The 26,505-nt window shown below is 50.8% G+C and overlaps 1 long non-coding RNA gene and 1 pseudogene across 1 annotated transcript; both read left to right on the top strand.

Annotated features, from left to right (window-relative positions):
• Positions 1–1,273: 1,273 nt before the first annotated feature.
• LOC126942417 (uncharacterized) lies at positions 1,274–3,456 on the top strand. The gene is made up of 2 exons (XR_007721562.1): positions 1,274–1,558; positions 1,674–3,456. It is a non-coding gene; the product is annotated as an uncharacterized LOC126942417 (long non-coding RNA).
• A 10,139-nt stretch (positions 3,457–13,595) lies between these two features.
• Positions 13,596–17,740, top strand: LOC126942343 (40S ribosomal protein S18-like; annotated as a pseudogene).
• Positions 17,741–26,505: the final 8,765 nt, after the last annotated feature.

The raw sequence follows: 26,505 nt of genomic DNA, 5'->3' as shown, positions 1-26,505 counted from the left end.
AGTGTGGTGGTATGCACCTGTAGTCCCAGCTACTCAGGAGGCTGAGGCAGGAGGATCACTTGAGCCCAGGAGTTCAAGTCTGCAGTGAGCTATGATTGCACCACTGCACCTCAGCCTGAGAGACAGAGCAAGACCCTGGCTCTGTTTTAGAGACAAATACATGTCTCTAAAATATATGTATAATATATGAAAATATATATCATACATATAGATACATGTATATGTATTATATATATTATATATATATGTATAGTGAGACCCCATCTCTACAAAAAAGAACAAAATTAGCTGGGTGTGGTGGTATGGGCCTATGGTCCCAGCTACTCAAGAGGCTGAGGCAGGAGGATTGCTTGAGCCCGGGAGGAAATCAAAGCTGCAGTGAGCTGAGATTGCACCACTGCACTCCAGCCTGGGCAAGAGGGTAATAACTTGTCTTTAAAATATTTTAATGTAAAAATAAATAAAAATGTAAAAGAAAAGGCTGGCCAAGTGCTGTGGCTCATGCCTGTAATCCCAGCACTTTGGGAGACTGAGGCAGGCAGATCACAAGGTCAGGAAATCGAGACCATCCTGGTTAACACGGTGAAACCCTGTCTCTACTAAAAATACAAAAAATTAGCCAGGCATGGTGGCACACACCTGTAATCCCAGCTACTCAGGGGGCTGAGGCAGGAGACTAGCTTGAACCCAGGAGGCAGAGGTTGCAGTGAGCCAAGATCATACCACCGCACTCCAGCCTGGGCAACAGAGCAAGACTCCGTCTGACAAAAAAGAAAAGAAAAGAAAAGGCTGTTTGGGGCTTCCCTTGCTCTCTAACGTGTTTCTCTTACCACGTGATGCCTGTAACACGTCATAACACAGCAAGGAGGCCCTCGCCGGATATGGCCCAATCTTGGACTTCCCAGCCTCCAGAACCACAAGCCAAATAAACTTCAGTTGTTTATAGATTACCCAGCCTGTGGTATTCTGTTATTGCAAAGCAGAAAGCTGACTAAGACAGTTGTTTCTCTGAAATTCAAAGTTAACGGGGTGCCTGGATGTGTATTTGCTAAGCCTGGTCCCCCTGTGATGAAGCCTCCCTCATCACAAAAAAAAAAACTTAGAAATTTAAAATTTAGCCAGGCATGGTGGTGCATGCCTATAGCCCCAAACTCTGGAGGCTGAGGCAGGAGAATCCCTTGAGCACAGGAGGTCAAGGCTGCAGTGAGCCATGATCGCACCACTGCATTCCAGCCTGGATGACAGAACAAGACTTTGTCTCTGTCATTTTTTTTTTTTTTTTTTTTTTTTTTTTTTTTTTAGACAGAGTCTTGTTCTGTCGCCCAGGCTGGAGTGCAGTGGCGCCATCTTGGCTTATTGCCACCTCTGCTTCCTAGGTTCAAATGATTCTCCTGCCTCAGCCTCCCGAGTGGCTGAGATTATAGGCATGTGCCACCATACCTGGCTGATTTTTGTATTTTTAGTACAGATGGGGTTTCACCATATTGGGCAGGCTGGTCTTGAACTTCTGACCTCAAGTGATCCACCTGCCTCAGCCTCCCAAAGTGCTGGAATTGCAGTTTTTTGTAATTTTTAGTAGAGATGGGGTTTCACCGTGTTAGCAAGGATGGTCTCGATCTCCTGACCTCGTGATCTGCCCGTCTCGGCCTCCCCTCCTGCCCTAGCCTCTCAAGTAGCTGTGAGCCACCACAACCGGCCAAGACATTTTCTCTAAATATATATATAACCTAGACAAGACCTACCAAAGGGAGATGCTCATTACCAGGACCCTGTCCCCATTTATTCAAATGAATGAATTGTGGGGTCAATCCAAGAGGGCTTCCTGGTGGAGGTGATTCCTTATTGAGTCCTGAAGGCAGAGGTTTCGTAGCTACAAGCAGGAGACAGAGCATCCCAGGTAGAGGGCACAGCATGTGCTAAGGCCCTGGGTGGGAGGCATTGTGATGATTTCAGGGGCTGTCTTCATGCCACCTCCACTTGTCTTCACAATTTGCCAGCTCACAGTTGATGAGGCTGAAGGTAAGTTTGGGATGGCCTGGATCACCTGGCAAGTCAGGCGGATGTGGCATCGTCACTGCCCACTCTGGGGGAAAGGACGCAAGGTCCCACTGCATTCTCGGCCTAGGCAGAGGCAGGATGATCAGTGAGGCTGCAGAACCAGACACCACCTCTGCCCTGGAATTTCCTGAGCTGCTGGCCGGGTATATCCTCCTCTTCCACATTGCAGAGCAAGAGGAACGAGACTTGGTCTCGGGCTGCTGGGCGGGGCGGGGAAGCAGAAAACAGAGCTTCGGGTCACCTGGCTGAGCCCACTCAGGACCAAGAACCAGGACTGGGATGACAGTCATAGCAACAAAAGCCCCACCAGGCTGATTCTGTAAACATCCCCATTTTACAGACAGGAAAACAAAGGTCCAGAGGGACAAAACTGCTTGCTGAGGACTCCTGGTGACCCATGAACACCACCTTTTCCCTTTTATCCTTACTTATTATTATTATTATTGTTATTATTATTATTTGAGACAGAGTCTCTCTCTGTCGCCCAGGCTGGAGTGCAGTGGCGTGATCTTCGCTTGCTGCAACCTTCACCTCCTGGATTCAAATGATTCTCCTGCCTCAGCCTCCTAAGTAGCTTGGATTACAGGCACACACCACCATGCCTGGCTAATTTTTGTGTTTTTAGTAGAGACAGGGTTTCACCATGTTGGCCAGGCTGGTATTGAACTCCTGGCCTCAAGTGATCAGCCCGCCTCAGCCTCCCAAAATGCTGGGGTTACAGGCATGAGCCACTGCGTCTGGCCTTCACCTTTCTCTTTTACTCTTACTTTTTTTTTTTTTTTTTAAAGACCAGATCTTGTTCTGTCTCCCAGGCTGGAGTGCAGTGGTACGATCGTGGCTCACTGCAACCTGGACTTCCCAGGTGCAAGTGATCCTCCTGCCCTAGCCTCTCAAGTAGCTGGGACAAGGCTAAAACCTTTTTTTTTTTTTTTTTTTTTTGTTGTTGTTGTTGTTGTTGTTGTTGTTGAGACGGAGTCTCGCTCTGTCTCCCAGGCTGGAGTGCAGTAGCCGGATCTCAGCTCACTGCAAGCTCTGCCTCCCGGGTTTACGGCATTCTCCTGCCTCAGCCTCCCAAGTAGCTGGGACTACAGGCGCTCACCACCTCGCCCGGCTAGTTTTTTGTATTTTTTAGTAGAGATGGGGTTTCACCGTGTTAGCCAGGATGGTCTCGATCTCTTGACCTTGTGATCCGCCCGTCTCGGCCTCCCAAAGTGCTGGGATTACAGGCTTGAGCCACCGCGCCTGGCCGTTTTTTGTAATTTTTAGTAGAGATGGGGTTTCACCGTGTTAGCAAGGATGGTCTCGATCTCCTGACCTCGTGATCTGCCCGTCTCGGCCTCCCAAAGTGCTGGGATTATAGGCTTGAGCCACCGCGCCCAGCCACTTTTTTTTTTTTTTTTTTTTTTTTTACAGATGGGATCTTGCCATGTTGCCCAGGCTGGTCTTAAATTCCTGGGCTCAAGTGATCCTCCTGCCTCGCCTTCTCAAAGTGTTGAGATTATAAGCGTGAGCCACTGTGCCTGGCCTTATCCTTGCTTTTGAGGTGAGAAGATGGAGGTCTAGCATCCATGGCCAGATTTGAGCCCACCGGGTCATTTGTCTCTAGCCTCAGTAGCACTGGCCATGAAATGGGACTTTAGCCAACCTTGCATCTCAGGCTGCTGGGGCCCCTCTGAGCTCAGCCCTGGGGGCTTGTTGCAGGAAGGTCCCTCACTTTTATTTATTCCCACACCCCCATTGTGTATGTAACTGTCTGAAACTCACTGTTATCCCCATAAGGAAAAATGCGCTTGGCTGGGCACCATGGTTCATGCCTGTAATCACAGCACTTTGAGAGGCCGAGGTGGGAGGATCACTTGAGGTCAGGAGTTCGAGACCAGCCTGGGCAACATGGTGAAATCCCATCTCTACTGAAAATACCCAAATCAGCTGTACATGGTGGCATGTGCCTGTAATCCCAGCGTCTTGGGAGGCTGAGGCAGGAGAATTGCTTGAACCTGGGAGGCAGGGGTTGCAGTGAGCCGAGATCACATGACTGCACTCCAGCCTGGGTGACAGAGTGAGACTGTGTCTCAAAAAAACAAAACAAAACTCATTCACCTGTACTTTATTGGATATAAGTTATACCTTAATACACTTGACTCAAGATTTATGTATTTAATATTTTATTTTGAGAATGTGAGAAAAAAAAGTAACATAAGAATAAAATCCAGGCTGGGAGTAGTGGTTCACGCCTGTAAACCCAGCACTTTGGGAGGCCGAGGCAGGTGGATCACCTATGGTCAGGAGTTTGAGACCAGCCTGGGCAACATAGGGAGACCCCTCGTCTCTACAAAAAAAATTTTTTTAAATTAACCAGTCGTGGTGGTGGACACTGAAATGTTACAGAATGGTTCTTGTGACTAGGCCTTTAGTCACAGCTACTTGGGAGGCTGAGGTGGAAGCATCACTTGAGCCCGGAAAGCTGAGCCTGCAGTGAGCCGTGATGGTGCCACTGCACTCCAGCCTGGGCAACGGACTGAAACTGTCTCAAGAGAAAAAAAGAAGGCCGGGCGCAGTGGCTCACGCCTGTAATCCCAGCACTTTGGGAGGCCGAGGCACCTAAAGTCAGGAGTTTGAGACCAGCCTGGCCGTCATGGTGAAACTCCGTCTCTACTAAAAATACAAAAATTAGCCGGGCATGGTGGTGGGCACCTGTCCTACCAGCTACCTGGGAGGCTGAGGCAGGAGGATCGCTTGAACCCAGGAGGTGGAGGTTGCAGCGAGCCGAGATCGCTCTATTGCACTCCAGCCTGGGTGACAGAGCGAAACTCTGTCTAAAAAAAAAAAAAAAAAAAATTCAAATGGTTTATACAAAGTCTTCTGTTTTGGAAAACTCGTGTTATTAGTTCCAGCTCTGGAAGGATGAATAGTGGTCTCTTGCTACATACCCTAGCTATCCAGATGTGTCTGTTCATGTTCTTTTTCTTGCTTCAAAACAAAACACATCTGTGTTTTAAGTTATAAGTGTTAACTTGCTAGATTCAAAGCATTCATGAAACATATGTGACCACACCATTAAAGAAACACAGAAAAAAAAGGAGAAAACAGTCCATTTATTTATTTATTATCGAGACAGGGTCTCAGTCTGTCACCCAGACTGGAGGGCAGTGGCGCAATCATGGCTCACTGCAGCCTCCCAATTGTACAGATGAGGAAACTGAGGCACGCATCTGTATGTCTCAGACTGATGGGCAGCATGGCTCACACCTGTAATCCCAGCACTTTGGGAGGCTGAGGCAGGAGGATCGCTTGAGGATCCAGCCATAAAGCAGTCAGTTTAGAAGCGGAGATAGTATGGCGGTTACAGCCATACTGAATCAGGCACCATGGCTCCGGTTCCATGCGTAACAGCCCTAGAACTATCAATCTGGATAAAATGATTCTTTTCATTTATTTATTTTTTGGTAGAGATGGGATCTTGCTATGTTGCCCAGGCTGGTCTTGAACTCGTGGGCTCATGCAGTCCTCCTGCCTCAGCCTCCCAAAGTGCTGGGATTACAGGTGTGAGCCATGCCGCCCATCAGTCTGAAACACACACATGTGTGCCTCAGTTTCCTCATCTGTACAATTTTGTAGCGACGAGGTTTTGCCATGTTGCCCAGGCTGGTCTCGAACTCCTGGGCCCAAGTGATCCTCCCACTCGAATGCAAGGTTCATCACCCCCTTGCGCATGGGGTCATTGTGAGGACAGGGTGGGTTGGGCCTGGTGCAGTGGGCATTGTCAGAGCAGGAGAAATAAGTCTCAGGTTGGATTTAGTGTCTTCTGTCTTCTCAGCTGCCTTCACTTGTTTACGCTGGTGTGAGCCAACCTAAAGTCTCACTCTGACACATTGTCATCATCCAAATGGCCAACTGCTAATCATCAAGCACTTCCCGGCCACCGCAGCGAGGCAGTAGCAGCAATGTCCCAGGATCTGCCAGTTCCTGGTCACATCCCATTGCACGTCTGCCCCTAAGCAGTCCTGGGGCTGCTTAGATTCTAGAAAAATCTTGGGAGCGAGAAGCCCAGGGTGGCATCTTGTGGTCTTGATCCCAATACCATGCTCTCCCAGGGTCACTTGGAAGCTGGACTCAGGGTCCCAGTTGGGGAGCTGGTGGCTCAGGCAAAGAGACGCAGAGGAACCCCCCTGGGGACTCAGCAATGTGGCCCTAAGGGAGCTGGGTGCAGCGCAGTGGCCCACACCTATAATCTCAGCACTTTGGGAGGCCGAGTGGGAGGATCACTTGAGCCTAGGAGTTCGAGACCAGCCTGGGCAACATGGCAAAACCTCGTCGCTACAAAACTACAAAATAGAGCCGGGCGCCGTGGCTCACCCCTGTAATCCCAGCACTTTGGGAGGCTGAGGCGGGTGGATCGCCTGAGGTCAGGAGTTCGAGACCAGCCTGGCCAACATAGTGAAACCCTGTCTCTACTAAAAATACAAAAATTAGCTGGGCATGGTGGTGGGTGCCTGTACTTTCAGCTACTCCAGAGGCTGAGGCAGGAGAATCACTTGAACCTAGGAGGCAGAGATTGCAGTGAGCTGAGATAGCACCACTGCATTCCAGTCTGGGTGACAAAGCGAGACTCCGTCTCAAAAAAAAAAAATTAGCCAGGCGTGGTGGCATGCACTTGTAATCCCAACTACTCAGGAGGCTGAGGCAGGAGAATAGCCTGAACCTAGGGAGGTGGAGGCTGCAGTGAGCCATGATTGCGCCACTGCACTCCAGCCTGGGAGACAGAGTGAAAAAAAAAAGGAAGAAATACCAGGTGTGAGAAAATCGAGAAAATCTAGTAGAATCAGGAACATAGTGGAGAAGAAATCATCTGGTGCTGTGGAAGCTCAGGACAGAGCCCTGCATTAAGAAAGAAGAGATTGTGCCGCTGCACTCCAGGCTGGGTGACAGAGTGAGACTCCATCTAAGAAAAAATAAATAAATAAATAAAGGCCAGGCGCGGTGGCTCACGCCTGTAATCCCAGCACTCTGGGAGGCTGAGGCGGACGGATCACAAGGTCAGGAGATGAAGCCCAGCCTGGTTAACACGGTGAAACCCATCTCTACCAAAAATATAAAAAATTAGCTGGGCGTGATGGCGGGCGCCTATAGTCCCAGCTACTCAGGAGGCTGAGGCAGGAGAATGGCGTAAACCCGGGAGGCAGAGCTTGCAGTGAGCCGAGATCGTGCCACTGCACTCCAGCCTGGGCAACAGAGCGAGACTCCGTCTCAAAAGAAAAAAAAAAAGGAAAGAAAGAGGAATAAAGGAATCAAAAAGTGTTTTCAACCCTGTAGGGAAACAGACACAAACTGTATTAAGAGAGATTAATGATGCAAGATGGATGTCCAGGACCCACCTGCTGGGGGCCACAGTGGCTTAACTCCACTGGCTCTAGGAACTCGGAGGTCATGGCAAGCAGAGCAGTGAAATTCCTGCACCAGGAGGGGGCCCAGGCCATGCATGAGGAGTTGCTTCATGAGTACCAGCATGGCCCAACTTACAGAACTGGCTGGGCTCAGCTGTTCAACGTCATTGCCAAGGCATATCCTCCCATATCCATGTCCAGGGCCCCTGCTGCTGTCCCAATCATCCGTGGCCCAGGGAATAATGGAGAAGGGAGCCTGCTCTGTGCTTGACATCCCAAACATTTTGGTCACCAGCCAATCATCTTTGACCCCAAAAGACCCAACAAGCCACTCTACACTATACTGGTGACCCACCATCAGGAAAGGGTCATTCTTTTTCCTGGTGAAGTGCCCCCAGAGCCCACACTGATCAATGAGCTGTATGGGCTGGGGGTGGATGCCATCTTTGGCTTCAGCTTCAAGGGCAATGTTTGAAAGCCATTCTGTAACATTCTGAGTGTCCTGAATGGACTCACTGTGCCACTGCCAACGCTGACATTCCCTTGGGATGGGACATAGAGAAGGAAAACTCCGGAGGGGGACATGGAGAAGGAGAACTCCGGAGGGATCCAGCCAGATCTGCTTCTCTCCCTGATAGCACCCAAAAAATCTGAAACCTAGTTTACAGATTGCTACCACTACTTGAGGGGTTGTTGACTGCCACTTGCTTTGGAGAAGAAGTACCAGCTAAAACCTGCCATTGTACCCTAACACTGAGTATGTCTCATCATCTGCAGTGAGGGAAGGTGGATGGACATTCTTCCCAATAAAGACTTAGTGTCTCCTTCTCCCAGAAAACACACACACACAAAACGCAGAGAGAGACTACTAAGGCTAAAGAGACGGTGGGCATACCATGTTCATGGACAGGAAGGCTGAGGCTCATACAGATGCAGATTAACTCATTTAATAGTCCCAACCCACCAGAAGGAACTAATCTTGCAGATACCTTGATTTCAGACTTCTAGCTTCCAAAGCTGTGAGAGAATAAACACATTAAATTAATTTCCCCCTCTGTCGTTTCAACACAATCCCAATTAAAGTCATGTCACAGCTTTCCCTGGAACTCAATATGATAATCGAAACATTTAACTGGAGCAGCAGAGGGTTGCAAATACTTGGGGCATTACTGCAGAAGAACAGGGCGGTCCTACCTGACATACCAGATATTGGAACCCATGGCAAAGCCTGTAATTAAGTCAGCAAAATACTGGCACAGAAAGAAACACATTGACCAATGGATTAGAATTAAATGCCCACAGACAGCCCTATGCAGGTCAGGAATTTTGCTTCAAGAAGGAGAGAGTCTGTCCCAGCAGTGGGGAGGGGAGGCTATCCCATAAAAGGATCTGGGAAATGGGAGACCATGTTGAAAACAATATTGGTTCTCTACTTCACACCATATGCAAAACAAAAATCCACATGGGTTAAGGAGTTACACACAAAAATATAACAAAATTAACCTTTTTATTTTATTTTTTTAGACAGGGTCTTGCTTTGTCACCCAGATTGGAGTACAGTGGCATGATCATAGCTCACTGCAGCCTCAGACTTACAGGTGCACATTACCACGCCTGACTATTCTTTTTAAATTTTTTTGTAGAGACAGGATCTTGCTGTCTCTAGATCAAGATCTTGCTGTCTTGCTATGTTGCACAGGCTAGTCTTGAACTCCTGGTCTCAAGTGATTCTCCTGCCTCAGCCTCCCAAAGTGCTGAGATTACAGGCATGAGCCACTGTGCCTGGCCCAAAAGAAAGCTTTAATGTCTTGGTAGAAAATAGAGGTGAAGCCGGGCGCAGTGGCTCAAGCCTGTAATCCCAGCACTTTGGGAGGCCGAGACGGGCAGATCACGAGGTCAGGAGATCGAGACCATCCTGGCTAATACAGTGAAACCCCGTCTCTACTTAAAATACAAAAAAAAAACTAGCCGGGCGAGGTGGCGGGCGCCTGTGGTCCCAGCTACTCGGGAGGCTGAGGCAGGAGAATGGCGCAAACCCGGGAGGCGGAGCTTGCAGTGAGCTGAGGTCCGGCCACTGCACTCCAGCACGGGCGACAGAGCGAGACTCTGTCTCAAAAAAAAAAAAAAAAAAAAGAAAAAAAAAAGAAAATAGAGGTGAACTCGAGGGCAAGCCTTGGTGCCTCATGCCTGTAATCCCAACATTTTGAGAGGCCAAGAGGAGAGGATCATTTGAGCCTAGGAGTTTGAGACCAGACTGGGCAACATAGGGAGACCCCATCTCTACAAATTAAAAAATTAGCTAGGCATGGTAGTGTGTGCCTGTAATCTCAACTACTCAGGAGGCTGAGGCAGGAGAATTGCTTGAGCACAGGAGTTTGAGGCCACAGTGAGCTGTGATCATGCCACTGCACTCCAGCTTGGGCCATAGAGTGAGACCCTGTCTCAAAAAAGAAAAAGAAAAAGAAAAAAAAGGCCAGGTGCCAGGGGCAGTGGCTTATGCCTGTAATCCCAGCACTTTGGCTGAGGCAGGCAGATCTCTTGAGGTCAGCAGTTTGAGACCAGCATGGCCAACATGGTGAAACCCCATCTCTACTAAAAATACAAACATTAGCTGGGCGTGGTGGTGGACACCTGTAATCCCAGCTACTTGGGAGGCTGAAGCAGGAGAATCTCTTGAATCTGGGAGGTGGAGGTTGCAGTGAGCCGAGATCACACCACTGCACTCCAGCTGGGCCACAGAGGGAGTTTTCACCTCAAAACAAAACAAAAAGACTAGTTACAAATTAGGGGAAGATATTTGCAATATACTCAACAGATGGAGGAATACTATCAAACCTACATAAAGAATTCCTATAATGACAGCCAGGCACAGTGGCTCACGCCTGTAATCCCAGCACTTTGGGAGGCTAAGGTGGGTGAATCACCTGAGGTCAGCAGTTCAGGATCAGCCTGGCCAACATGGTGAAACCCCATCTCTACCAAAAATACAAAAATTAGCCAGGCAAGATGGCAGGCACCTGTAATCCCAGCTACTCAGGTGGCTGAGGCAGGAGAATCGCTTGAACCTGGGAGGCGGAGAGTGCAGTGAACTGAAATTATGCCACTGCACTCCAGCCTGGATGACAGAGCAAGATGCGGTCTCAAAACAAAACAAAAAGATAAGTGACAAATTAGGGGAAGATATTTGCAATATACTCAACAGATGGAGGAATACTATCAAACATATATAAAGAATTCCTGGCCGGGCGCGGTGGCTGAAGCCTGTAATCCCAGCACTTTGGGAGGCCAAGACGGGCGGATCACGAGGTCAGGAGATTGAGACCATCCTGGCTAACACGGTGAAACCCCGTCTCTACTAAAAAATACAAAAAACTAGCCGGGTGAGGTGGTGGGCGCCTGTAGTCCCAGCTACTCGGGAGGCTGAGGCAGGAGAATGGCGCAAACCCGGGAGGCGGAGCTTGCAGTGAGCTGAGATCGGGCCACTGCACTCCAGCCTGGGCGACAGAGCAAGACTCCGTCTCAAAAAAAAAAAAAAAAAAAAAAAAAAAAAAAAAGAATTCCTATAATGAACACCACAAAGAACACAGAGTAAGATTTCACGAAGGAGGAAATCTTCATGTGGCAAGTGGCACATGAGATGGCAAGGAGATGATCATCTATTGGGGATCAGGAAGATACAAATTAAAACACCAGGTAGACGCCATTTGATTGTCAAAAGCTACAAAATCCACCAATACCAAGTGTTTCCCAAGATACATTCATGAGAAACTCACAAATGGCTGGGGGAGGGTGAATAGTGCTGACACTTGGGAAAAACCTCTGGAGTTTCCAAGTGTCTCTGAGTCTACAACCCACATGCTCCAGAAATCCCCAAAGAGAAACACACACCTTCCTGCTCCTGGCCAGAGTGCAGGAGGTAGGCACTACCCTCTCAGACCTGGAGGACCTGCAGGAGGACAGGGGAGTTAATACTTGGGGTTGGAGAGGGGACTGTCTAAGTTTCCTGGGGCTAATGTAACAAATTTGCACAACCTGGGCGGCTCCAGACAACAGAAATTTATTCTCTCCCAATTTTGGAGAGAAGTCTGAAATCAAGATAATTGCCAAGGTTGATGCTTTCCAGTGGTTTGAGATGTTTAAATGAGCTAATATCTGGTACACACTAAACACTTAGTATATGCTTGCTGGGAGAATAATAAAATGCAGGAATACAGCAAAGCATAAAATACGCATCAGTTGTTGATTGGATGGGTGATTAAGACTAAGTGAAGGGCGGGGCACTGTGGCTGATGCCTATAATCCCAGCACTTTGGGAGGCCGAGGAGGGTGGTTTGGCTGAGGTCAGGGGTTCGAGACCAGCCTGGCCAACGTGGCAAAATCCTGTCACTACCAAAAATACAAAAATTAGCTGAGCATAGTGGTACATGCCTGTAATCCCAGCTACTCAGGAGGCTGAGGCAGGAGAGTCACTTGAACCTGGGAGGCGGAGGTTGCAGTGAGTCGAGATTGTGCCACTGCACTCCAGCCTGGGCGATGGAGTGAGACTCTGTCTCAAAAAAAAAAAAAAAGTGGTGGCCGGGCGCGGTGGCTGATGCCTGTAATCCTGGCACTTTGGGAGGCTGAGGCAGGCGGATCACTTGAGGCCAGGAGTTTGATACCAGCCTGGGCAACATGGTGAAACCCTGTCTCTGCTAAAAATGCAAAAAATAGCCAAGCATGGTGGTGTGTGCCTATAGTCCTAGCTACTTTGGAGGCTGAGGCTGCAGTGAGCTTGAACCTGGGAGGCAGAGGTTGCAGTGAGCTGAGATCATGCCACTGTTCTCCAGCCTGGGCGACAGAGTGAGATTCTCTCTCAAAAAAAAAAAAAAAAAAAAGACAAGACTAAGTGGAGATGAGGGTTCAGTGCACCCCCATCCCCTGGCCCTGCTGCCCACGAGCCAGACCCTGAGCTGACAGATTGATTGCCCATTTCCTCTTATGGATTGATACGGGTCTCTTACCTCTGGGTTTGCTCAGCCCAGCAGCAGGCAGTCAGAGCCAGAAGCTGTTTGCAAACCGAAACCGGTCTGTGGCTTGGGCCACCTACTTGTGAAACCAGCTGTCGCTGTTTCCTCCCTGTGAGAAAGTCCCCCAGTAAAGCTGCGCGGGGGAGGAGAGGGAGGGTGGAGGAGGGCAGAGTAGCTTCCCGGGAGACCTTGGGGCGTGGCGGCGCTGCTCTGGACTTTGGTTTGCTCATCAGCAACCGCGCACCATGCGGAAAGGGGATTGCAGGCTCCTGGCTGGGGAGTTTGGATTTGGGGATGCTGGACAAGTGACTTCACCTCTCTGAGCCTCAGTTTCCTTATCTGTGAACCAGTGAGAAACACATGGCCATCGGAGCTGCTGCAAAGGGGCATGTCCCTCTCTTCATTCAGGCCTGGGCCCCAAATGTCGTCTATTCCAGGACTGCCTGATCAGGCAACGCGCTCCCCCTGCTGCATCTGGTCACGTATTCTACTTTATTCATCGTACTTTTCAACACCTGATTCCACATTACAGATGCATCGCTTCAGGTGCATAATGTCCTCTGGGTCCCACCTTTGTCCCCAGACCATGAGTCCTACAAGGACGAGATTGCTCTCAATTTTCCCCAGCTGTGTCCCCAGACCACAGCCCAGGGCCTACAGCACAGCAGGCATCTGGTATTATCAGCGTATAATTATCTGTGAGCACACTCATTAAGCCCCAGCTGTGTAGAGGAGCCGGAGACACCACCATGAATGAGATACAAATTATTATTATTATTTTTTTAGATGGAATCTCATTCTGTTGCCCAGGTTGGAGTGCAGTGGCACAGTCTCGGCTCACTGCAACCTCCACCTCCCAGGCTGAAGTGATTCTCCTGCCTCAGCCTCCCAAGTAGCTGGGATTGGTAGCTGGGACTACAGGCTCCCACCACCACGCAGTTAACTTTTGTACTTTCAGTAGAGATGAGGTTTCACCATGTTGGCCAGGCTGGTCTTGAACTCCTGACCTCAAGTGATTCGCCCACCTCAGCCTCCCAAAGTGCTGGGATTACAGGCATAGCCACCACACCTGGCCAAGATACAAATTCTTTAAATTTTTTAATTTTTTTGAGATGGAGTCTGGCTCTGTCGCCCAGGCTGGAGTGCGGTGGCCGGATCTCAGCTCACTGCAAGCTCCGCCTCCCGGGTTTACGCCATTCTCCTGCCTCAGCCTCCCGAGTAGCTGGGACTACAGGCGCCGCCACCTCGCCCGGCTAGTTTTTTGTATTTTTTAGTAGAGACGGGGTTTCACCGTGTTAGCCAGGATGGCCTCGATCTCCTGACCTCGTGATCCGCCCGCCTCGGCCTCCCAAAGTGCTGGGATTACAGGCTTGAGCCACCGCGCCCGGCCAAGATACAAATTCTTGATGGCAGAGGAGGGAGAGAGAGTGTGATTGACGATGATATTTGAACCGAGACCCAAAGGAGGTGGGGGAGACATATGGGCGTCTATGGGAAGATGGTCCCCGGGAAAGCACAGCCTTTGGACAGGCCCCGAGGCAGGAGCCTGTCTGACTCACTGGAGGATCTTGGAGGAGGCTGAGGTGGCCTAAGTCGATTAAGCAGGGTTGTAGGGAAGAGGCAATGGTGCAGTGAGACCAAGCAGGGCTTTGAGGTCTGGGGGAGAGCTCTGGCTTTTGCTCTGAGGAAGGTAGGAGCCATGGAGGTTTCTAGACAGAAGAAGGACTAGTTGGACTCAGGATACCAGGGTGGGGTATCTCTGGGGGATAAAGGGAGAAGCGAGGAGACCACAGAGGGGTGCCTGTGCTGGTCCTAAGATGCAAGGATAGTCTGGACCAGGGAGAAGGACCTTCATTAGAAGGAATCGGATGTGGGAGCAATTTTGATGGTGGATGAGTGGAAGAAGAAGATTTAGGGGCGCCAGCGTGAGCCCATCTCTGAAGGGAGGAGACTGAGACTCTGGGGGCAGAGGGATCTCAGTAAAGGGAAAACTGGAAGAAACCGGTGGGATGCTCAGAGGTGGCCAGGGACCAGGAGGGAGCCCCCGCACCTCCCTGAGTCACAGGGGTTGCCAGCTTCTGCCTGATGCAACCTGACCTTCCATCTCTCTGTTTTTCCTTTTTTTTTTTGAGACAGAGTCTCACTCTGTCACCCAGGCTGAGGCGCAGTGGCACGATCCCGGCTCACTGCAACCTCCACCTCCCATGTTCAAGTAATTCTACTGCCTCAGCCTCCAGAGTAGCTGGAATTACAGATGCACACCAGCATGCCCAGTTAATTTTTGTATTTTTAGTAGAGACGGGGTTTCGCCATGTTGGCCAGGCTGATCTTGAACCCCTGACCTCAAGTGATCTGCCTGTCTTGGCCTCCCAAAGTGCTGGGATTACAGGTGTGAGCCACCGCCCCCGGCCTGTCTTTGATTTTATCTCTATAATTCCCCTCCCTGTCAGAGGGAAGAGGCTCTTCCACCTACGGACGCCGATAGGCCTGACTCAGCTTCCCACAGATTCATTTACTAACCCCCAAACCCCAAGACATGGATACCAACCCTGTTTTACAGATGGGGAAACTGAGGCTCATATAGGCGAAGTGGTTTTCCAGGTTGACTAGCAGCAGAGGCAGGATTAGAACCCCGAGCCTTGACACTAGACCCCTGCTCTTGAGATGGCACGCTGCTGGGGGTCATCAAACATTCCACCCCGAGATGCATTATTCAGTTCCCAGCTTCTGAGAACTTCAACTTGGGTGGGAGCCCCCTGCAACATGCTAAAAATCCAGGTTTAGGCATTTTTTTAATTAAAAAAAAATACTTATTTATCGTCCAGGCGCGGTGGCTCATGCCTGTAATCCTAGCACTTTGGGAGGCCGAGGTGGGCAGATCATTTGAGGTCAGGAGTTCAAGACCAGTCTAGACAACATGGCGAAACCTCGTCTCTACTAAAAATGCAAAAATTAGCCAGGTGTGTTGGCGCATGCCTGTGATCTCAGCTACTATAGAGGCTGAGGCAGGAGAAATCGGTTGAACCCAGGAGGTAGAAGTTACAGTGAGCTGAGATCTTGCCACTGCACTCCAGCCTGGACAACAGAGCAAGACTTCATCACAAACAAATGAACAAACAAAACTTATTTATTTATTTTCTAGAAACAGGGTCTCACTATATCACCCAGACTGGAGTGCATTGGCATGATCATAGCTCATGGCAGTCTCAAGCTCCTGGACTCAAGCGATCCTCCTACCTCAGCCTCCCTGAGTAGCTGGGACTACAGGCACCTGCCACCATGCCCAGCCACATTTTTTTCAATTTTTTGTAGAGAAAGGATCTCACTATGTTGCGCAGGCTAGTCTTGAACTCCTGGGCTCAAGCAATCCTACAGCCTCCGCCTCCGAAAGTTCTGGGATTACAGCCTTGAGCCACCAACCTTGGCCAGATTTCTATTTGTATGGCCTTACGTTTCTGAGTTTGTAAGATTATATATGATTCATTTGCTCATTCATGTTCATTCATTCCTGGCCACCTCCAGGTGCCTGCCTTATTTGGGGCGATGCTCGAGGCAACAGCTTGGGAAGGTCCAGGCTGGATAGAGATATTCTGGTTCCCACAGGGTCAAGGCTAGGCTGGAGGGAGGTACCCAGGGCTGGGGGTCCCCAGCGATCCAGGAGGTGGGGGGCTTCCTGAAGAAGGGAACCTCATGCCAAGGGCCTGGGTCCCTTCCTCTTCACACCCCCCCACCCCCATGACGAAAGCCAGAGAGGATGAGGGCAATGTGGGGCTTCCAGACCCCAAATCTGAGCCTGGTGCCTGGCATGGAGCCCCAGAGCGTGCCACCGTGTCTCTAGTGATTCCTGAAAAGTTCCAGCATATTTTGCAAGTACTCAACACCAACATCAATGGATGGCAGAAAATAGCCTTTGCTATCACTGCCATTAAGGGTGTGGATGGAAGATATGCTCATGTGGTGTTGACCAAAGCAGACATTGACCTCACCAAGAGGGCGGGAGACTCACGGAGGATGACGTGGAATGGGTGATCACCACTATGCAGAATCCACAGCAGTACAAGATCCCAGACTGGCTCTTGAACAGACAGAAGGATGTAAAGGATGGAAAACATAGCCAGGTCCTAGCCAATGGTCTGGACAACAAGCTCCGTGAAGATCTGGAGCGACTGAAGAAAATTCGGGCCCACAGAGGGCTGCACCACTTTTGGGGCCTTCGTGTCTGAAGCCAGCACGCCAAGACCACTGGCTGCCGTGGCCGTACCCGTACCGTGGGTGTGTCTAAGAAGAAATAAGTCTGTAGGCCTTGTCAGTTAGTAGTTTATGGCCGGGCGCGGTGGCTCACGCCTGTAATCCCAGCACTTTGGGAGGCCGAGGTGGGCGGATCATGAGGTCAGGAGATCGAGACCATCCTGCTAACACGGTGAAACCCTGTCTCTACTAAAAATACAAATAATTAGCCAGGTGTGGTGGCACACGCCTGTAGACCCAGCTACTCTGGAGGCTGAGGCAGGAGAATCTCTTGAACTCGGAAGGCAGACGTTGCTGAGATCTGGCCACTGCACTCCAGCCTGGGCGACAGAGCAAGACTCCGTCTCAAAAAAACGAGAAGTTTATATACCGAAAAAAGAAAAGAAAAAAAACCTGAGCCCAAAGCCTCGCCCTAAACGTCACCTCCGGTCCCCATTCCTGGCTTGCACCAGGCAGCAGCCAACACCACGGGGACGTGGCCTGGGCTTCGCGTCAGACTGCCTGCTGCAAAACCAGCTCTGGGAGGTGGGGTGTCACCGTCCAGTATGTCGGGGTGGAACTTTCTGGGCTGACCATTTATGGGACAGGCTCCTAGAACGGGAGGCCCAGGATAGCTGGAGAGCCACAGAGCCCAGCAGCTGGACCAGGGTGACCATGAAGCCACTGGGGCTGGGACACCTGCACGAGACTGTTCGGGAACAAGGCCCTATTTCCCCACCTAAAAATGGAAGTGGGGCCGGGCACAATGGCTCACGCCTGTAATCCCAGCACTTTGGGAGGCCGAGGCAGGTGGATCACTTGAGGTCAGGAGTTCGAGACCAGCCTGACCAACATGGTGAAACCCCGTGTCTACAAAAATACAAAAATTAGCCAGGCATGATGGTGGGGGGACCTGTAATCCCAGCTACTCGGGAAGCTGAGGGAGGAGAATCATTTGAACTGGGAAACAGAGGTCGCAGTGAGCAGAGATTGCACCACTGCCCTCCAGCCTGGACCACAGAGTGAGACTCTGTCTCCAAAAATAAAAAGAGACAAAGAAACAGAGAAACAAAGAGAGACGGAGGCAGTGAGAGAGAGAGACACAGAAAGATAGACAGGGAGAGACAGAGACAGGTGAAACAGAGACAGAGAGAGATGAGACAGAGACACAGAGACACAGAGAAACAGGGAAAGAGAGACAGGGAGACAGATGAGAAATGAGATAGACAAAGATAGAAAGATGACACAAATATTTTGGGAAGCTGAGGGGGAAGGATTGCTGGAGGCCAGGAATTAGAGATCAGCCTGGGCAACATAATGAGACCCTTATCTCTACAAAAAGAAAAAGAAAAAAGAAAAGATGGCATAGAAAGAGACAAGGAGAGAGACAGAGAGACAAGAGACAAAGAGAGAGAGAGAGAGAGGCACAGGGAGAGAGACAAAAAGAGGCAAAACAAGCCAGGCATGGTAGCTCATTCCTATAATCCCAGCACTTTGGGAGGCCGAGGAGGTTGGATCACCTGAGGCCAGGGGTTCAAGATTAGCCTGACCAACGTGGTAAAACACCATCTCTACTAAAAATACAAAAATTAGCATAGTGCAGTGGTGCACGCCTGTAATCTCGGCTACTTGGGAGGCTGATGCAGGAGAATCACTTTTTTTTTTATTTTTTTATTTTTTTTTTTGTTTTATTTTTTTGAGACGGAGTCTTGCTCTGTCGCCCAGGCTGGAGTGCAGTGGCGCGATCTCAGCTCACTGCAAGCTCCGCCTCCTGGGTTCACGCCATTCTCCTGCCTCAGCCTCCCGAGTAGCTAGGACTACAGGCGCCCGCCACCTCGCCCGGCTAGTTTTTTTTTTGTATTTTTTAGTAGAGACGGGGTTTCACCGTGTTAGCCAGGATGGTCTTGATCTCCTGACCTCGTGATCCGCCCGTCTCGGCCTCCCAAAGTGCTGGGATTACAGGCTTGAGCCACCGCGCCCCCGGCCGAGAATCACTTTAACCTGGGAGGCGGAGGTTGCAGTGAGCCGAGATCGCGCATGGCACTCCAGCCTGGGCAATAGAGACTCTGTCAAAAAAAAAAAAAAAGGCAAGACAGAGAAATAGAGACAGACAGAGAAAGACAGGAAGATGAGACATGAGAGATAAGGAGAGACAGGGAGGGAGGAAGGAAATAGGAAGCTGCGGGTGGGGCCGGGGCACAGTGTCTCATGTTTGTAATCCCAGCACTTTGGGAGGCAGAGATGGGAGGACTGCTTGAGGCCAGGAATTTGAGACCAGCCTGAGCAGCAGAGTGAGTGCTCTTTCTACAAAACATTCAAAAATTCGCTGGGCTTGGTGGCACACACCTGCAGTCTCAGCTACTTGGGAGGCTGAGGTGGGGGGATTGCTTGAGCCCAGGAGGCTGCAGTGAACTATGATCACACCGCTGCACTCCAGCCTGCGTGACAGACAGATACAGAATCTCAAAATAAAACAAAATGAAAATTAGCCAGGAATGGTGGTGGGCACCTGTAATCACAGCAACTTGGGAGGCTGAGGCAGGAGAATCGCTTGAACCCGGGAGGTAGAGGTTGCAGTGAGCCGAGATTGCACCATTGCACTTCAGCCCGGGAAAGGAGAGCAAAACTCCGTCTCAAAATAATAATAAAATAAAATAAAGATCACTGCTGTTCAGTTGGTTAAGGAAAAAAAAAAAAAAAAAAGAGGTTAGGGGTACAGGACCAGCCACTGGGAGAAGAGGGCCCTCCTCCCCAGCCAGAGGAGCCCCTGGCTGGAGCTCCTGATCCCAGCACATAAGGTTTAATATTATTAAAGGTGATGATATCTTGGAGGGTTGGGCACCTCCTTCACCTAGCTCCCTCTCACCTCTCATAGGCCCCCCGGGGGGTTAACTACCCCATTGCACCGATGGGGAAACTGAGGCTCAGAGAAGCCCTGGCTGCACAACTAGTTGGAGGCAGAGCCAGGACTCGGCTGGACCCTTGAGACGTTTGTCGACTGTGTGATCCCTGGCCCCTTCAGTCTCCAACCCGGAGGAGAAACCCGCCCCTCTCTCCCTCCCCCACCCCCGGCCCGCCTGGCGGGTGTTTTTTTCCCCCTCCTCCTGGGTATTTTGGTTTCGGCAGGAACCGCACGGGGGAGCAGACCGTTCCTGCTGGCAGGGTCAGGCCAGGGCGGGGACCAGAGCCAGGAGCAGCTCCAGGCCAGGAAAGGTGGGGAGGACTCGGGGAGGGAGCCCGGCCGTGGCCCCGACCACTGGGACCAGGCACGTCGCGTCCCCATCTCAATCTTCCGGTGCCTCAGTTTCCCCACCTGGAAAGCGGGGCCCTGCGTGATCGCGGCACGGCCCGTGGGGACGCGTAGCGCATGGTGCCGGGCGGGGTGTCTCCGTCTCCGCCAAGGTTCCGTCCGCTCAGTTATTAAACATTGATGGAGGCCTCCGATTCGGGGACGGAGCCACAGGCCACTGCCCCAAACTGGGGCGGGAGGTGGGGAGAGGAGGAGGGGAGGAGGGGGGAGGGACAGGCCAGAGGTGGGGGCTGGGGGCGGGGAGGATGGGAGAGGTGCCCGCAAGAGGGGTTTATCAAGATCAGGAGGATACTTAAGTAGCGCACCCAAAGCACAAGCCAGCAAAGGAAAATAGATCAACCCGACTCCATGCAATGTAAGACTTTTCTTCTGCGAAGGCCATTATTAAGAGAGGCCGGACACAGTGGCTCACACCTGTAATCCCAGCACTTTGGAAGGCTGAAGCAGGCAGATCACTCAAGGTCAGGAGTTCAAGACCAGCCTGGCCAACATGGTGAAACCTCGTTTCTACTAAAAATACAAAAATTCGCCAGGCATGGTGGCTAACACCTGTAATCCCAGCTACCCGGAGGCTGAGGCAGGAGAATCTCTTGAATCTGGGAGGCGGAGATTGTGGTGAGCCAAGATAGCGCCACTGCACTCCAGCCTTGGCAACAGAGCAAGACATCATCAAAAAAGAAGGAGGAGGAGGAGGAAAAGGAGAAGGAGGAGAAGGAGAACGATAAGAAAAAGGTGGCCAGGCTCAGTGGCTCACACCTGTAATCCCAACACTTTGGGAGGCTGAGGTGGGCGGGTTACTTGAGCTCAGGAGTTCCAGAACAGCCTGGCCAACATAGTGAAACTCCGTCTCTACTAAACATACAAAAATTAGCCAGGCTTGGTGGCAAGAGTTTGTAATCCCAGCTACTTGGGAAGCTGAGGCACGAGGATGATCACTTGAACCCGGGAGGCAGAGGTTGCAGTGATCCGAGATCACGCCACTGCACTGCAGCCTGAGTGACAGAGCGAGATACTGTCTCAAAAAGAAAAAATAAAAAGGAAAATAGCAAGTGTTGATGAGGATGTGGAGAAATTTGAACCCTCATGCCTTGCTGGAGGGAATGTGAAATGGTACAGCTGACGTGTGGAAAAGGTTGGCAGATCCTCCAGAAGTTAAACACAGAGTTACCATGTGACCCTGTGATTCTACTCCTAGATATATACGGAGAAAACTGAAAACAGGTGTTTATGCCAATTTGTACACAAAACGCTCAGAGCTCCACTATCCACAATAGCCAGAAAATGGAAACCACCCAAATGTCCATCGATGGCAGAGTGGATAAATGAATAGTGACACATCCACACAATGGAATGCTATTCAGCCAACAAAAAGAATGAAACCCTGACACACACTATAACGAGGATGGGTTTCAAAAACATCTGAGTTTCTTTCACAAAAGAACAGACAAAAAGGCCACATATTGTATGATTTCATTGATATGAAATGCCCAGAACAGGCAATCCATAGAGACAGGAAGCAGATTAGTGGCTGCCAGGGGCTAGGGGAGGGGAATGGGGAGTGGCTACTATGGAACCAGGTTTTCTTTTTGGGGAGATGAAAATGTTCTAGAACCTGTGATTGTACAAAAACCACTGAATTGTACTTTTTTTTTTTGAGACAGGGTCTCACTCTGTCACCCAGGCTGGAGTGCAGTGGTACAATTATGGTTCACCGCAGCCTCAACCTCTTGGGCTCAAGTGATCCTCCCGCCTTGGCTTCTCAAAATGCTGGGATTGCAAGCGTGTCAACTGTACACTTTAAGTTGGTGAATTGTATGGTGTGTGAATGTATCTTTAAAAAGGAGGAATGGCTGGGCGCGGTGACTCACGACTGCAATCCCAGCACTTTGGGAGGCCGAGGTGGGCAGATTGCCTGAGGTCAGGAGTTTGAGACCAGCCTGGCCAACATGGTGAAACTCTGTCCCTAGCAAAAATACAAAAATTAGCCATACATGCATGGTGGTGGGTGCCTGTAGTCCCAGCTACTCAGGAGGCTGAGGCAGAAGAATTGCTTGAACCCAGGAGGCGGGGTTGCAGTGAGCCGAGATGGCGCCACTGCACTCCAGCCTCCTGGGCGACAGCGTGAGATTCCATCTAAAAAAAAAAAAAAAAAGGGAGTAAGTCTGGGCTCAGTGGCTCGTGCCTGTAATCTCAGCACTTTGGGAGGCTGAGACAGGAGGATCGCTTGAGCCCAGGAGTTCAAGACCAGTCTGGACAACATAGCAAGACTGTCTCTACTTTAAATTTTTTTTTTTTAAAGAAAGAAATGAGTTAAAAAGAGAGAGAAATGGGCAGAGGGCAGATTTGGAAGAAGGGGCTTCTTGGCCGGGCGCGGTGGCTCAAGCCTGTAATCCCAGCACTTTGGGAGGCCGAGACGGGCGGATCACAAGGTCAGGAAATCGAGACTATCCTGGCTAACACGGTGAAACCCCGTCTCTACTAAAAACACACACACACACACAAAAAAAAAATTAGCCGGGCGCGGTGGCGGGCGCCTGTAGTCCCAGCTACTCGGGAGGCTGAGGCAGGAGAATGGCGTGAACCGGGGAGGCGGAGCTTGCAGTGAGCCGAGATCGCGCCACTGCACTCCAGCCCGGGCGACAGAGCGGGACTCCGTCTCAAAAAAAAAAAAAAAAAAAAAAAAAAAAAAAAAGAAGGGGCTTCCTGGGCAGAAGGCTTGGCATCTGGGCACAGATAATAAAGTATCAGGGGCCAGGCCAGGAGCTACCCTGAGTCCAGGGGTCATCTCCTGCAGCCCATGGTCCCCAGAAACCTCTTGACACCTCAGTCCCATCCTGGCTCAAGGGCAGAGGCAGAGACAACATCTGTTTCTGGCCACACCCAGAGGCTACTGGAGAGATGGAGAAGGAAGGCACCTGGGGAGGTAAACTGAGGCAGCCTAGCTCCCTGATGGAGACAGGCTTCCCACCTATAGGTGGGAGCCGTGGAGAAGGGAAAAGATGGATCAGGAAAGACAGACAGAGGAAGGGAGGTGGGAAGAGGGGCAGAGGCTCTGGAGAGGCTGCCTGACCACATCCATTTTATGGACCGGAAAACTGAGGCTCACAAGATGAATCACTTACTTCCAGCTGAACCGCAGCCAGAATAAACTCTGAACATCTCACCAGTCAGGCCCTGACTCTCCAGCTCCAGGACCCCACAACCCAAGAAGAAAACCCTAGCCCACGGGTGCAGTGGCTCATGCCTGTAATCCCAGCACGTTGAGAGGCCAAGACAGGAGGATCACTTGAGCCTAGGAGTAAGAGACCAGCCTGGGAAATATGGTGAAACTCTCTCTCTACAAATAATCAAATAAACTAAGCTGAGTGTGGTGGCACATGCCTGTGGTTCTAGCTACACAGGAGGCTAAGGAAGGAGAAACAGTTGATCCCGAGAGGTCGAGGCAGCAGTGCGCTGTGGTCACGCCACTGCACTCCAGCCTGGGTGAGAGAACGAGACCCCATCTCAAAAGAAAAAAAACAACTCTGGCCCATACGCTCCCAGCCTCACGTGGGCAACAACCTCTTCCCCCATCCCCCATCCATTCCCCACTAGCCACCTCAGGGCCTTTGCATTCCCTCTTCTGGCCCCTCTTTACCACCTTAGTCCAGCATTGCCTCCTCCAGGAAGCCTTCCCTCACTCCCTACTCCTCACATCCCCACTCGTCACTCTTACGGTTTCTCATAACTCTCTGTGTGATCATTAGATTAGTGTCCGCCTTCCCACCCAGGTAAGAGTCCCTCATGATCAAGAAGATCCTGACTTGTGCAAGATGGGGCCTGTTATACAGTAGGCACTCGATGCTGACTTTTTTTTTTTTTGAGACAGGGTCTCACTTTGTCACCCAGGCTGGAGTCCAGTGGCATCATCTCAGCTCACTGCAACCTTGACCTCCCCAGGCTCAGGTGATTCTCCCACCTCAGCCCTCAGCCTCCCAAGTAGCTGAGACTACAGGCGTGTGCCACCAAACCTGGCTAATTTTTGTATTTTCAGTAGAGACGGGGTTTCACCAGGTTGGCCAGGCTGGCCTCGAACTCCTGAGCTTAAGCGATCAGCCCGCCTTGGCCTCCCAAAGTGCTGGGATTACAGGGGTGAGCCACCGCGCCCGACCCTGATTTCTTAAATGAATGAATGAAACTGAGCTGTGAAATGGGGGCTAACATCGTCCTGACCCCCGGAACTGCTGGGAGAAGCTGAGGCATGGCTGCTCTGAGGAGCCCTGGAGTAATAGTTGTATAGCAGCCCTTGCTCAATATTTACCAGGCCAGGGCCCTGCTAAGCAAACTTGCTGAACCCATTGAGAAAAGGACTCCAAACCCCTTCGTATTTTTTTTTTTTTTTTTGTATTTTTTAGTAGAGACGGGGTTTCACCGTGTTAGTCAGGATGGTCTCGATCTCCTGACCTCGTGATCCGCCCGTCTCGGCCTCCCAAAGTGCTGGGATTACAGGCTTGAGCCACCGCGCCCGGCCACCCCTTCGTATTTTATAGATGGGCAAGCAGAGGCCCAGAAAGAACCTCCAGTTGGTCATTTTCTAGGGGCAGAAGAAGGACTCAAAGTGGCTTCATCAAAACAGGGAACTGAGGCCGGGTGCAGTGGCTCATGCCTGTAATCCCAGCACTTTGGGAGGCCAAGGCAGGTGGATCATTTGAGCTCAGCAGTTTGAGACCAGCCTGGGCAACATGGCAAAACCCCGTCTCCACAAAAAATACAAAAAAATTAGCTGGGCGGGGTGGCTCGAGCCTGAGGTTGAGGCTGGAGGATCACTCGATCCCAGGAGGTGGAGGTTGCAGTGAGCCAAGATGGCGCTACTGCATTCCAGCCTGGGCAACAGAGTGAGACCCTGTCTCAAAAAATAAATAATAAATAAAAAATAAAAATAAAATATCTATTTATTTATTTATTTATTTTTGAGACCGAGTCTCACTCTGTTGCCCAGGCTGGAGTGCTGTGGCACAATCTCGGCTCACTGCAACCACCACCTTCCAGATTCAAGCGATTCTCCTGCTTCAGCCTCCCAAGTAGCTGGGATTATAGGCGCTTGCCACCATACCCGGCTAATTTTTGTATTTTTAGTAGAGACAGGGTTTCGCCATGTTGGCCAGGCTGGTCTCAAACTCCTGACCTCAGGTGATCCACCTGCCTCGGCCTCCCAAAGTGCTGGGATTACAGGCATGAGCCGCTGCGCCCAGTCTAAAATATTTATTTATTTATTTATTTATTTATATTTATATATTTTTTTGATACAGAGTCTCGCTCTGTCACCTACGCTGGAGTGCAGTGGCACCATCTCGGCTCACTGCAAGCTCTGCCTCCCGGGTTCACACCATTCTCCTGCCTCAGCCTCCCGAGTAGCTGGTACTACAGGTGCCCACCACCACGCCTGGCTAATATTTGCATTTTTAGTAGAGACGGGGTTTCACCATGTTAGCCAGGATGGTCTCAATCTGCTGACCTCGTGATCTGCCTGCCTCGGCCTCCCAAAGTGCTGGGATTACAGGCATGAGCCACTGTGCCCGGTAAATATTTTTTAAAAAAGAGGAACCAGATGGAAAATACTGGGTTTCAGGTAAGGCTGGATCCAGGAACCAATGCTTCATCTCAATGCTGCTGTCTTCCCTGCAGACTCCTCTCTCAGGCAGGCGTCCCCACGGTGGGAAGGAAAGAGGCTCCAAGCTCCAGGCTTCCCTCTGTCCAGCTCAGCCTCCCACTAGCGGAAGCAGGGTGAGCATTTTCCCCATGCACTCTGGCAAAAGTCCCAGCTGCTACACAATAAACATTGCCTGTCTCCTACTTCTCGCATCCAAGAGACTGTGCATAGGGGTGGGTTTGCGGCCAACTCCAGGGGCCTCCAGGGCTCACACCTGCAATCCCAGAACTTTGGGAGGCCAAGGCGGGTGGATCTTGAGGTCTGCAGTTCGAGATGAGCCTGGCCAACATGGTGAAACTCCATTTCTACTAAAAACACAAAAAATTTTTAGCTGGTCATGGTGGCGGGCACCTGTAATCCCAGCTACTTGGGAGGCTGAGGCAGGAGAATCACTTGAACCCGGGAGGCGGAGGTTGCAGTGAACCAAGATTGTGCCATTGCACTCCAGCTTGGGCAACAAGAGCGAAACTCCGTCTCAAAAAGAAAAAAAAAGGAAGATAAACGCTCAAGGGAGAGCAAGCCTGGTGGAGGGAACGGCTTGAGCAGAAGCTGGGATGTGGCAGATCCGGAGCGGGGCGGGGGGCATCTGCAAAGCTCTGAGCAACCACTTTGTGGCTAGGGCACGGGAGCCCAGGCCTCTGTTTCCCCATCTGGATGCATCCATGGGGAAACGGAAGTCCCCCCACCAAAGGGTCGGGGCCTGGGACTCTTGCCTCCTGGCCCTACTGGCTGCAAGAGGTCTCTCCCCGAGAGGTCTCATCCTTTTTTTGCCACAAAATTCAGTAGTTCTGGGCTTTAATCCCCCTCCTCTGAAACCGGAAAAGTCTGTTT

Source organism: Macaca thibetana, chromosome 19 (assembly GCF_024542745.1).
Source record: "Macaca thibetana thibetana isolate TM-01 chromosome 19, ASM2454274v1, whole genome shotgun sequence".
Classification (NCBI taxonomy): Eukaryota; Metazoa; Chordata; class Mammalia; order Primates; family Cercopithecidae; genus Macaca; species Macaca thibetana.
Note: the sequence above shows the minus strand (reverse complement) of the source record. Positions and strands in the feature narration are given on the sequence as shown.